We start from the raw sequence: 14,787 nt of genomic DNA, 5'->3' as shown, positions 1-14,787 counted from the left end.
GCCCAAAGAGACACCTGGAATTAATTGCTGCTCTCTTAGGAGATCAACAGGACACGTGTCGGAGGGTTGGATCCTGTAGCAGTCATCCAGGCAGAAGACTTTCATGTTGGCAAAAGCAGCACCTCACAGATAGATCTTTTAATTGCCTAAACATCAGGAGCAAGCTGTCACCTTGTTGATGAAAGCTGTTATTTTGTGTCTGAGTATTTGGTGTTTGTACCTTCAGTGGACTTAAAATAAATCGAAGGTTTGAAAATATGAGGAAGAAAAAGTCGTGCTTAGCTCAACGCCTCCCATCAAAGCCTTCCTGTCTCAAAATTAACTAGATGCAATTTCTTTCTCATTTATTTCCTTTTATCCTTCCTTTCTTCATTCCTTTCTTCTCTTTATTTTTCCTAAAAACAGATAATTTATATTCATAATATCTCATGAACATTTAAAGAGAGCAAATTTAGTTAGTGTTATTTACAAACTTTGAAGCCCAAATGGTAGTGTCTATTATTGGCATTTAGGAGCAACAAAAAAGTAAAGCTCAGATTCTTCCCTTGAGGAGTTTGCAAGCTACTGTGAGATGGAAGACAAATCGTGCATGATCAACTCTACTGGAATATGAAACGGGGCAAGTTGTACTCTAGAAAGGTACAAACTAATTGCCAGTGGAATTCAAAGAGACTGATTCCACTCAGGGATAGTGAGGCAAAGCAAAGCCTAAAGGCGGATATGTCATAAAGCGGAATACTGGGAGATACGTAATTTATCTTCTTTCCTCTCCCTGGTTTGGTCAGAATTTGTGTCATACTGCAAACCTATTTGTTTGAGAATTCCTTAAAGCAATATAGCAGTTCCTGAATAACCAGGCCAAATGAAAGTCACATTTAGACACTAACCCAATTTTCGTTCTGCCTCATTCTGTCATTTAAGGCTTTTCTTAAGAGAAGTGAAACACTTTAATCTTAAAAATGTCCCTACGTTTAATCCTGGAATCTGGTGTGTACGCTTCCACATGGATTATAATAGATTTCTTTTACCCATGTCTTCTTTACATGAAATAGAACATAAAAATTAATATGCCGGTTATTAAAAAACTTTTCATAAGTGTGGTTGCTGAGAAAGAATCTGGAGGGCATAATAAAAAGTGTTTACTATAGGGAAAAAAATCTAATCATTCATTTGAAAAATGGACAAAGATCTAAATAGACATTTCCCAAAATAAGACATACAATGGCAAACAGGCATATGAAAATGTGCTCAGCATCATTGATCATCAGAGAAATGCAAATCAAAATCACAATGAAATATCATCTCACCCAAGTTAAAATGGCTTTTATTCAGAAGTCAGGCAACAACAAATGCTGGTGAGGATGTAGAGAAAAGGAAACCTGCATATAATGTTTGTGGGGATGTAAATTGATACAACAACCACTGAGAACAGTTTATAGCCTCCTCAGAAAACTAAAAATAGAGCTACTATACAATCCAGCAATTCTGATACTAGGTATATAATCAAAAGAAAGGAAATCAGTATATTGAAGAGATGCCTTCACTGCCTATTTTTTCAGGACTATTCACAATAGCCGAGATTTGGAAACAACCTAAGTATCCGTCAACAGATGAATGGAAACAGAAAATGTGGTACATATACACAATAGAGTACTAGTCAGCTGTAAGAAAGAATGAGATCCTGTCACTTGCCACAACATGGATGGAACTGGATGTCATCGTGTTAAATGAAATAAGGCAGGCACAGAAAGACAAACTTCACATGTTCTCACTAATTTTGGAGAGCTTAAAAATTAAAGTAATTGAACTAATGGAAATAGAGTAGAAGCATGGTTACCAGAGGCTGGAAATGGTACTGGGGGTGAAGGGGGAAGTGGAGATGGTTAACCGGTACACAAAAAAATTGGAAGAATGAATAAGACCTAGTATTTGCTAGCACAATAGGGTGACTATAGTCAAAAATAATTTAATTGTACATTTTAAAATAACTAAAAGAATATAATTGGATTGTTTGTCACAAAAGATATGCTTGAAAGAATGGATATCTCATTCACTCTGATGTTTTTATTATGCATTGCATACCTGTATCAAAACATCTCATGTACCCCATCAATATGTACACCTACTATGTACCCACAAAATTAAAAACAAAAACAAAAACAACAAAACCTGTTTAGATTTCATATATCATTCATGAATCTGTATAATATCTCCTATCATCCATGCTTTAATTTAATAAATATTAATTAAGCGCAGGTTTGCACCAGGCAGTGTTCTAGGAACTCAGCAATATGGCAGCAAATAAGACATAAGAGGTCTTTGTTGTTGTAAACGAGGTAGTATTTTACAACCAAATAATATATTCAATTGAAAAAATGTATAACCCAATATAATTAAGTGTTATGAATGAACTAACTGTCAGAAACGGCCCCAGGTAAGCCTCACATTTGATATAGTCATGTAGGAAGACCTCACTGAAGAGAATACATGTAGTTGAGACACACAGTGTGAGATGAAACCTGTTCTGTGAAGAGCTGGAGATGGGAGAGTGTTCAAATAATAGAGTAGCAAGTGCCAAATTAGAAAGGCAATAACTCCCTCTGAAACTCTGTGGCTGAATATAGTAAGGGTAAAATTCGGCAGAAACCATGTGATGCAGAGCCTAATAGGGCACATTCAATGGTTTGGATTTTTCTTCTTACAATGGGAAGCCAGCAAAATGAGATCATTTTCTTTATTTTTTTAATTTTATTTTTCTGTAAGTTATTGGAGTACAGGTGGTATTTGGTTACATGAATAAGTTCTTTAGTAGAGATTTGTGAGATCCTGGTGCACTCACCACCTGAGCAGCGTACACTGCACCGTATTTGTAGTCTTTTATCCGTTGCCCTCCTCCCACTCTTTCCCCCAAGTCCCCAAAATCCACTGTATCATTCTTATGCCTTTGCGTCCTCATAGCTTAGCTCCCACATATCAATGAGAACATACAATTGTTGGTTTTCATTCCTGAGTTACTTCACTTAGAGTAATATTCTCTAATCTCATCCACATCATTGCAAATATTGTTAATTCATTCATATTTATGGCTGAGTAGTATTCCATCATATACATATATATATAGGGGTATATATATAGGTATATATATCTACATATATGTATATATGTAGATTCCCAGTAGTGGGATTGGTGGATCAAATAGTAATGCTTTTAGTTCTTTAAGGAATCTCCACACTGTTTTCCATATCAACTGTACTAGTTTACATTCCTACCTCCCCTGGAGGGGAAGTTTGCAGTGAGTCGAGATCACACCACTGCACTCCAGCCTGGGTGACAGTGAGACGCTGTCTCAAAAATAAGTAGACAAATATGATAAAAATAGAAAAATAAAATAAAGGGCACATATACACCATGGAATACTATGCATCCATAAAAAAGGATGAGTTCATGTCCTTTGGAGGGACATGGATGAAGCCGGAAACCATAATTCTCAGCAAACTATCACAAGGACTAAAAACCAAACACCGCATGTTCTCACCCACAGGTGGGAATCGGACAATGAGAACACGTGGACACAGGAAAGAGAACATCACACACCGGGGCCTGTTGTGGGGTAGGGGGAGGGGGAGGGATAGCATTAGGAGATACACCTAATATAAATGACGAGTTAATGGGTGCAGCACACCAACATGGCACATGTATACATACGTAACAAACTTGCATGTTGTGCACATGTACCCTAGAACTTAAAGTATAATAATAAAAAAGAAAGAAATTAGAAAGAAATTGGCTCATGTTGGCACTAAATATATGTTAAATATAAAGTTACATACTCATATTGACTAATATTCACAAATTCATCAGGGTAATATCATAATCCTATTTTAGATATCAGTAAAGTGAGTTCAGAGTGATTTCCTATTTGGCTGTAAGCAAAGAATTAAAGTTCAGATCCTATACCTCAAAGTTCATTTTTTTAGAGGCCCAGGCTCCATATCATTGAGGATCTTACAACCCAATTGAGAGGCCAACCTGTACAATAAAATTAAATAATATTTCAAGAAAGTACATAATTAACTGCATTTGGAATAAGGAATGTTATACAAGGAGTTAGGCTTTAAAGCCAGGCAGACATAGATTTGATAATAGATTAATAGATTTGTTACTTAATGACTTTGTGAATTTAGGCAAATCATATACTCTTTTTAAAGTTCACGTGTTTTAGTTTCATGTGTAAAATAACAAGTACTTCCCAGAGTTGTTTTAGGAGATTAAAAAAACAGGTATGAGCACCTGGCAAACAACAACAGGTATATTAACTTGCTTCCCTTATTCTGCAGTCCAGAGTATTAGTGATAATTACATCCTCTAGCTTTCTGTGTGCAGTGAGAAGGGTCAATTAAGCTCAATAATGTTTAATATAATCTTATTTTTACTAAATGGGTTGGGAAGAATCAATAGTGGCTGTGCATAAAGTAAAAAATTGGAATTTAAGGTAAAGAATTGTATCCTCTTTTATTCTTGTAATGAGTCAGGAGAAAGTTTCAATGTTGAATTCCATAAAGGCTTTTATGCTTCATTCAAACTGTCTTCTATAAGTCATTTTTAATATTCACTAACCTAAAATGTACTTTAAGAAGCATTATTTGAAAGAGATATTTTTTATTTGAATAACTAGATTATTTATAGTTATTAAAATGAAATACAAAATGATTAAAATTAATATTGTCTTTAATATTAAATATAATTAGTAATTAACTTTAATATAAAACATTCAATATATTTGACTACGTGTATACACAGCCATCCTTCCGTATCTACAGGGGATTAGTTCTAGGACCACTCAAAGATACCAAAGTCCAAGAATGCTCAAGGTTCTTATATAAAATGGCATACTTAACATATATTAATAAGTTATCCTTACCCTCTCATATGCTTGAAATCATCTCTAGATTACTTATAATACCTATATGCTATGTAAATAGTAGCTATACTGCCTTTTAAAAATTTGTATAATTCTTATTGATTCATTGTTATTTTAATTGTTTTCCCATTTTCTATCTGTAGTTGGTTGAATCCACAGATGCAGAACTTATGGGTATGAAAAGCCAACTGTATTCCACTTTGCATGAAGATATGACATTAAGCAGATACTAAGTCTGTGTTTGATCAATAGCAGTTTACATTGGTAAATGAAAGTATAAAATGAGCCGGGCGCGGTGGCTCAAGCCTGTAATCCCAGCACTTTGGGAGGCTGAGACGGGCGGATCACGAGGTCAGGAGATCGAGACCATCCTGGCTAACACAGTGAAACCCCGTCTCTACTAAAAAATACAAAAAACTAGCCGGGCGAGGTGGTGGGCGCCTGTAATCCCAGCTACTCGGGAGGCTGAGGCAGGAGAATGGCATAAACTCGGGAGGTGGAGCTTGCAGTGAGCTGAGATCCGGCCACTGCACTCCAGCCTGGGCTACAGAGACAGACTCCGTCTCAAAAAAAAAAAAAAAAAAAAAAAAGAAACTATAAAATGGAGGAATATTAGATTAAAGATCGGTGTTTTTGTTTATTAATTTATTTGTTCATTATTTAATTAGCTTTTGGTTGTTTGTTTAGTAACAACTAGTTACCCCCATATTATCGATTCATATTCAGGTATAATCATAAAATTTCAAAATTAAATTTTATTTGTAATTACATATTTTTGAAACATGGCGACCTATACCGTTTTAGAGGTATATTTTTAATAGGTTGGGGGAAGAGGCATTAGATAAGAAAAGGAGTTACAGATTCTGTGTCATATAATGGCAGCACATGGACACAGGGAGGGGAACATCACACACCTGGGCTTGTTGGGGGTGGAGGGATAGGGGAGGGATAGCATTAGGAGAAATACCTAATGTAGACAACGGGTTGATGGGTGCAGTAAACCACCATGGCACGTGTATATCTGTGTAACAAACTTGCATATTCTGCACCTGTACCCCAGAACTTAAATTATAATAATAATTGTAAAATGGCAGCACAAATGTAAATAAAGCTTGCCTCCCTCCCCCATCCTCAAGACACTAACTCTGAACCTAGTGATATCCCATAATGAAATTACTCACACATTTTCTCTTTGGATATGTAGTAGGCAGTTCTTTGAAGTCATATGCAACATTAAAAAGTTACAGCAGAAGGCAACTTCTATTGGGGAATTGGGCACCACTTCCACAAGTTAAAATGCTGCCTGTCTACTCAGAGGAGTAGATGGGTAATAAGGCTGAGGACATTACTACAATGCTGCGGCACTTTGTAAAATACAGGTGAAGGTGGGATACAGAGGTACTTAGATGGTGGGGAGGTGGAAACACACAATCTGCCAGGGTAAATTGTGATCTTTATCATTTCTATCTGAACAACTCTAAAACTCAGTTTTGATACTGCAGAAGAATAAAGACAACGTGCTACGTTTCAAATTTTACACCGTAGTCTTTTCTTGTGTATTACAAAATGTATTTTATCATATTTCTGAGAGTTACAAGTATAATTTGTTTTATATTATTTCTCTCCTTTTTGAGATTCTGGCAAGTAATATGCATTTGTGCATACGTGGGTATGTCAAGGCAATTACTATATGCTATAAATGAGGAAAGGAGGCCCTTGTACCCTCCCCATTTCAACTTTACCTACTTTTGAAAAGGGCAACAGTAGAAGAGAAAAAAGAGAAATTAAAGTTCACATCTACTATTAGCAGTAGCTGAAAGCAAGAGAAAGAAAATATAGTTTCTGTAGATTACCCAGCATGAAAAAAGAACTCCTATCTGCCTGCTCACTGCTTTTTTAATGCCGGGGTTCTACTTCTTTCATTAGAGATTTTAGTGCAAATTGTAACCACATGACAGTGAGAATCAGCTACCTCAGTCATCTGGACTGCTATTGTTTTCCAAGGAACATAGAGTACTATTAATAATTATATATATATATACACACACACACATGTATACACACATATATCTCTACAAAATGAGTCAGTTCAATGAAAAGTGACCTCTTTTATAATTTTGAATTATTATTATCAAAGCCCATTAGTAAACACAAATTAATTAGTAGAATTTAAGAGTAGTGGCATTTGAAAGCATCCTTAATTCCTTCAGCCTTTACAGTTTCTTATTAGGTTTATATCCTGAACTATGAATTAACCGGTACTCAGTCGGTGGGTCAGTTAATATTTCGAAGGATAACTTGCTAGAGATATCTATGGTAATAAAAGAATTATTTTCTCTATACTTCTAGAAATTTATACCCTCTTGAATATGAATTTAGGGGGGAAAATATCAGAGAGGTTTTGTGCCATGTGGACCTAAAAAACATTTTTGCCTACCTATAAAACTATATATTGTCATGATATTTGGTTACTTAGCCATTTACCCAGATATTCAAAAACAGTCAGTTTTCTATATGTGTGTGCTATCTGCAGGAAAACAATTTCTGATAATAACTACAAAAAGATTTAAGTAATATGTAGAAGCCTACATCTAATTGTTTTGAATAAGGACTTGCCAAATCTGTCTTGTCTATGTGACTCATTGGGCCACTAAAATAATACAGCTTAGTATATATTATGCTATTACCCCAGATTGTGTTTCCTTCAACTTTCTTATTTCAGTCTACAAGGTAATCTGAATATTGAAGGGGAAATTACCTGCATTTTTCTCCTTAGATCCTTTTACAGATGTTAAAAATTTCCCCAAGTTTAAATGACTTTTTTTCTTAGCTCAGGGGTAGTTTGATTAGAAATCTCAAAATAGTCTTTTCGTATACATACTTAAAAACATTATTGTCCAATATACAGATAGAAAAGAGAAACCCTGCTGCTACTCCTACTTCCTCAACTCCTACTTCCATAGCCCACAGCAGGACTCAATGGCATATTCTGTATATGCAATCAAAAACCATTTAAGAAAGACAGAGCGCTATATGCTGACTACCTGCAGCAAATTATCCGAATATCCTAAACATAAGAAAGTCTCATGCATTGAGATAAATTCAGAATTAAGTTAAACATAATCCTGAAGGCTAAAAACTTAAAAAAAAAATCAGAGACATTAGTGAACCTCATCTCCACCCTGTGAAAACCCCATAAACCAAACCTTATCTTAAATACAAAACTCCAGAGGAGTATAGGAAAGGGTACAGGCTTAAAATAAATTTAAACGACAACAACAAACTAGACTGGAATTAGGGAACTACCACGTATTGCTTGGGGTGACAAATTATTTAATATTTTTGCCTCTCAGTTTTCTCATGTGTAAAATGGGAATAATAATAATGTTTATCCATAGTATTTTAATACATCAAGTTAATAATATAAGTAAAGAATAAATATATATATATTTATTATGTCTTGACTCTCCTTTTGTCTCTAGTTGCAGATTCTAATGCAAATTAGACTTTTCCCTGAAAATATTATAGACCATAACATCTTCTCAAATGAATGTCTGATCCCGTTTTTCTACCCTCTGGCAGAAAGGATATGCCTGCTTCTTGCTCACAAATACAACTTTCTGACCAACACTTACACCATCTTCAAAGCTCTTCATTTCAATTCTAATTCTTTCCAGTAGTGTCTTCTTCTGATAAACTCATTTCTAAAAAGTCCAAGGTCTTCATATTTGACTCAATTTCATCTACCATCATCTAGATAAAAACCACCACAGTAATAATAAAAACAATCTACCACTTTTAATTTGTGTAGTGCTTCAGTATTAATAAAAAGTGTTAATGTGTATTGTCTTACTTGATCCTCAGAAAGCTCATGTTCTAACAGCAGATATCAATATCTCCTTCAAGGGCTGAAGAAATAAATGAACTTCAGAATGTTTTCCCAAATGGCAAAGCCAGAATTAAACCCAGGTCCCTCTAATCCCAGAATTCTTCTGCTATGTCATATTGCCTTTTTCAACGACGATTTTCATGTTGATGTCTGTTTATTAACTTTATCTCCTAGATTTTTAGACTTACTGACTTTCAAGTAGCTCCTCAAAATCTTTTATGCCTCTATACACTTCATATGCACCACATTTTCCCATTAACATTTTTAAAAAACATATAAAATAGCTTTTCATTTGGAGTGCACACCATTTTCAGGAACATTATATAGAAACCCTGGAAGCTGTGGGGAGCTCGAAGAAATGCTTCTGAGATACTAACCTGTTTCCTTAAGTGGGAAGAGCCCTCTCTCTGTTGAGAACCACTGATACATTTCTGAGATCCTTATCCTCACCTGTTTTTTCTCTCCAAATATTTCTATCAAATATCCACCTACTTATTGCTTGCACTCAGATCTTCGGTTGTTTTTACCCTCCCTACGCATACACATACCCTCCCAAACACACGACACAAACACTCTTTAATTAAATAAACTCTCCTCCTCTGCACACAGATTTTCCTTTCTCAGATTCCTAAACCAGTTTTTCTTTACTTTGACCCATTCTAGTGTTATTGATTTGGATAACAAATCAATTTTTTGATGGGTCTTCAATCACCAATCCTCTTCTGCAATGAAACTTCTTTTTAAAAATGAAATCTTTCTAACCAAATAAAACAGATTGATACTCAGCCCTCATCTTCCTTGAATTCTGTTAATTGACTCTGCTGACTGTTTAAAACATTTCTTTCTCCTTAATATTGCATTTCTTGTTTTAATTTTATTTTTGCCATTCTCAATATCCTTTTTTGTCTTCAAAGTATTCTTCTTCCTCTTCTTTCAAATTCTGTGAACATGAAGCACAAATTATCTTCACTTAGATGGCTTGCTAGCAACTAACTTTCAATATGTTTAAACTAGAGCACATCTTATTCAGAATTGAACCTTCTGATTTTTACCACAAAAACTGATTCCCTCTTCTACAACACAAATTTTTTCCATCGCAGTCTTATTCTGGAATTCTCTAGTTTTGATGCTTTCTTTCCTCCTAATGCTCTTAGGTTACCAAGTCCTACCACTACATCGAATGCTTCCCTGGACTACGGTTAAAGGGAGTGGCATCGCTTTCGACTGACGGGTTTTCGCAGCTGCAGATCACTAAGCCTTTGTGCTCCTGGGAGAAGCTCTACTTGAGCAAAACCCTGAAAGAAGTGGAAAGAAGCTACAAGTTATATGATATGAAAAAGAAAAAAAAATTAAACATATTTTCTTATCCAAGCATTTCTATTGCCTGTCATCTCCACTGTCCAGACCCTTATCACATTATGTCTATACTTTTAGTGTTTTAATAGAAAAGTAACATGTAAAATGGATATGGTTATAATGTTACGAGATATTTTATCATATCCCTTTATTTGAATATTATGCCATACAAAGGTGGCATTATATGACTGCCCAGATTTGACAGAAGAGAACATTGAGACTTAGAAGGATTAAGTGTATTTCTTATGACAACTTCAACTGAACTCATCATATTCAAAATCTTGCCCTATGTCTGTTTTGCTCTTCTGGCTCCTAACTTGTATATCTGAATTTGTACAATCTCTGGAAGATGAGTCTCGTGGTAAAAATATTTTGATCATGAAATAGCAATGATCATATAATGTTTATCTTGTAAAACTGAAACTCAGTTTTGAAGGTCTTCTAAATGCTAACACTGTTTCACCTCTCTAATTTTATTTCTTGTTTTTCCCCTACTACCCTTGCTCTTTCTAGACTAGTCTTTTCACCACCCTCCAAACTCAGAGGTTTTCCAACTCTGAATTCATTCATATAGATTTTGATTTTAAAAAGCCCTATATTCTCTCCTTTTTACTTTAATCTTCTTGATCACTTAAAATGTGTTTCAAATTTCGCTTTCTCTACAAAGTCATTTATATAATGAGTATGTTTATAACTATGGTTTTCTACATGTGTGAGTATGTGTAAACACGTTCTAAAATGGAGAAGACAATCACACGTTCAGATCTTTACCCCTGGTTTTTATGGAAAGTGTTGTGAAGACACAGACATTGGATTCTATGTACAATATGCCTCCTTTATGAAAGAAAAAAAATCTCATAAAGTGGGGATTATCTCAAAAAACTTACACATTCCCGTGAAAATGATATGACGACTACGAAAATTTTCTTTTAGAAAATTCTTAGTTTTTATAATTTGCTCATATTTGGGATCTTGTCTTTCCAACTGTCTTGTTAGCTCTGTGAAAGTACTGTCATATGCATCTTTGTTTCCCTGTAATGCCAAGATCATCGCTGAGCTGATGGTACACTTGAGAATAAAAACAATGGAAAAAAGTCTAAGCAGACCATAGCTTCCAAAGGATAAAGAAACCACATCCTGTACTGATCTATGTTTTGCTGTTAACCCGCTTCAGAAAAGAGGCCAGCCAAGCCAGAGGTACTGAATAATTGGTAAAAATATTTGCATTTAATGAAATCACATGTTAAATATTATATTTTTCCCCAATATATTTGTTACCAATTTCTCACAAGGCCATGTATTTACTTCACCAAAGAACTTTATGTGAATCTTCTGTCCCTTTTTTGATAGTTTTTAAAAGTTAATAGGAAAAAGATAAATCTAAGCAGATTCTCACTGGTTGCTTTACAGGTCAAACCCTTACTTCATCTGAGTACATCTAGCCTATGATTCTCCCAAGAACTGTCCTGGGAGCAGATAGATGAAGCAGGGCCATCTGTCAACTTGGAAAAGATCCCACACCAGAGATAGACAGGTTGCATTTTGCTCTAGGCACTGATTGAGCCATTTACAGGGGATTTACCCATGGTAAAGAAACATAATCTGATTTAGCAGTTCAGGTTGTGTATTTAAAAGATCATGCAAAGAAGTCTGTGACACACATAAAGACATACTGGCTGTTAAAAATATTTCACAGGGTAATATATACAAGTATTGGCTAGGAAAAAGATAAGAGATACCCAGGTAACTTTTGATAAGGAGTAGAACCTTCATAGAAAGCCAAAGTGAAAACAAACAACAATACCTACTTTCTTTCCAGATTATGTAGATGGAAAATAATTTAAAAGGGCTCATTGCTAAAATGTGAGGCACTACCTAAAATGAATAGTTACACAGATGAAAAAGTAAACAGGTGAACTCTAATGATGACTATAATTCTAAAATTCTAAAAATTTTCTGCCTGATTTATAAATTGCACCATAAAAAATACTAAATAAAAAGTGTTCACATAAAATATATAGATGTGAAGTTGTTGGAGAAGGGAAGGGAAAGAATTATTTGTAATATATCGTCTTTCCTATTAAAGGGGAAATAAAATGGAATTGTATATTTTCAAAGCCATGCAATGAAATAGAAGTATTATCATCAGCATTGTTATGAAAGATAAAATAAGAGACAGCTTTGTTCATGGACTTATTCCCAGAGATTCAGAAAGTAAGAAGTAGGGCATAGAGACCTTTTATCCCTACTACAAAGATTATATCTAAAGAAATAAAAAATACAATTCCCTAATGGTTTATTTCATTCCATATTTCAGAATGAAATCTTTTAGTTTGAAAAATTCTTATTTATAGAATATAAGAAATGGGAAAATCTTTAGAAATTATTAAAATCTAACTCTCTAATTTTACAAAGTGTTAGACCCAGAAATTTTACCTGAGATGAATTAAACATTGTGACCCAGATATTTGTGTTTATTTATTCAATGATACATAGATGATAGAAAAAGGAAGACGGTAATTGCGGTCTCCTAAATACCAATGCAGTGTTCTTACTACTCTATCTTGCACTCATGTCTGACGATAAGGAAAAAAAAAAAAAAAAGCAGCCTCTGGCATTTGGGAACTGGCCTGGCACTCACAACTAGGCTTTGATTTTCTTCTACTGAACATAAAAAATTTCACAGAAATATCAACATCAGAAAGGCCATGCTGTGCTATCAATGAGAATTGAGACAAAAACAAGACTATCCATAATCATGGCTCAACACAAACAATATGATCATTGTCTCAGCCATAAAAAAAGACCAAACATCTCAATACCGACTAATATGCTTGACTGCTGCTGCTTTACCAATTACATCTCTAGCCTCAATTTTTTTCTCCTGCCTTATAGATATTTATTATGAATTCAATCATAGAATTGTTTCTGCTTCCTGACAACATCCAATCTGGAGCAAATCCATGCTTTTGTGAATCTTTCACAAGCTCAATTCCTGTAAATATTTTCTAACAACCTCTTACTGAGATACTTTTTTATTATGCATTTTCTCCCTTTTTTCTTTTTTTTTTTTTCTGATAATTTTTTTTTTCTTTTTTTTTTTTTTTAATTTATTTATTATTATTATACTGTAAGTTGTAGGGTACATGTGCATAACGTGCAGGTTTGTTACATATGTATACTTGTGCCTTGTTGGTGTGCTGCACCCATCAACTCGTCATTTACATCAGGTATAACTCCCAATGCAATCCCTCCCCCCGCCCCCCTCCCCATGATAGGCCCCGGTGTGTGATTTTCCCCTTCCCTTTTTTCAAAGAGCAATAAAACCATCGTATTCAACTACAGTCTACTTTCCCAGTGTTCTATGGTTAAAAGGTAATGACAATAAAAAGAAACAATTTGTTAGAAAAAAAGATAATCTATGATGAACTACCTTAAAGGTAGTTCACTATTGTATTAAAATTAAAATAGCTTGCTTATATGACATAATCAATGCTAACATTTGGAGTGTTCTTACATTTAACTAAACTCATCCAAGATTACTTACATATAAACACCCTCTTATATCTCCAAATTATTGAATGTCTTTCTGTGACTTATGTATTGCAAAATTTCTTATTCACCATATGTAAAAAGTGGGAAGAACTTTAGAAATTATTAATTCTGAGCTTCTCATTTTACAATGAGTTAGATCCAGACATTTTACCTAAGATAAATTAAACATTGAGCCCCAGATGTTTTTGTTTATTTATCCTAGAATACATACTCAAGAAAAAATTTAATTCTTGGACTTCCACTTCTGGACAAGATTAGGTAGCAGAAGTTGGACTATGGCCTTCACTTGAAACAGCTAGAATAAAGAACAAAATATGGAAACAATGGTTCTTAGAAAATTGAACATCAGGCAAGAAAACACAGTGATCCCTGAGAGATGGAAAATGAAAAGGTGAGTTTCATTGGCCCAGGTTTTCTGTCTAGAGATTAATTCTGGGTCACAGTGCTGAGATGGAAAAATCGAAGAGTTCAATGGCATTCCTGAGTTGAGTAGAAAGAACTGGGAGTTCAGACAAATCAAGGTGGCTAGAATTTGCATGACAAAAGTCTCCTGCAAGAGAGAGTGATGCAGAAAGAGAACTCCAGAGATCTGCAGAGGGTTCCCCTTCTGTATCCATTTCAGTACTGATCATTACATATATGCAAACTATCTGGAGCCAGAGAAAGAAAAACATAAGGCCAGACAATAGCTGTTCTCAAAAGACAGAGTGGAAACCTCATTAACTCATGAGGTATCTATTGGGAGAGCAACTGGCAAACATTTCCTTAAAGGATCAGGCTATGTGGACCACCCAGTCTTTGTTACAACTACTCCACTGTCATTGTAACACAAAAGCAGCCAGAGAAAATAGAAAAATGGAAAAACACATCCATGGTTGTGTTTCAATATACTTTTTTTATCAAAACAATCTCAATCTTCCAGCTGGAGTTTGCTACTTTTGCCTAAGAAAGGTCCTGCCTTGGTATTGAAAAAATGTTAAGTTTGTATTAAATGCTTTTTCTGGTCCCACATACAAAGCATAAATCAAGACCTGAAAGGAACAAACAGTTCTCATTTAACCAAACT

Source organism: Theropithecus gelada, chromosome 2, assembly GCF_003255815.1.
Source record: "Theropithecus gelada isolate Dixy chromosome 2, Tgel_1.0, whole genome shotgun sequence".
In the NCBI taxonomy this organism is placed as follows: Eukaryota; Metazoa; Chordata; class Mammalia; order Primates; family Cercopithecidae; genus Theropithecus; species Theropithecus gelada.
This window is presented reverse-complemented; position numbering follows the sequence as displayed.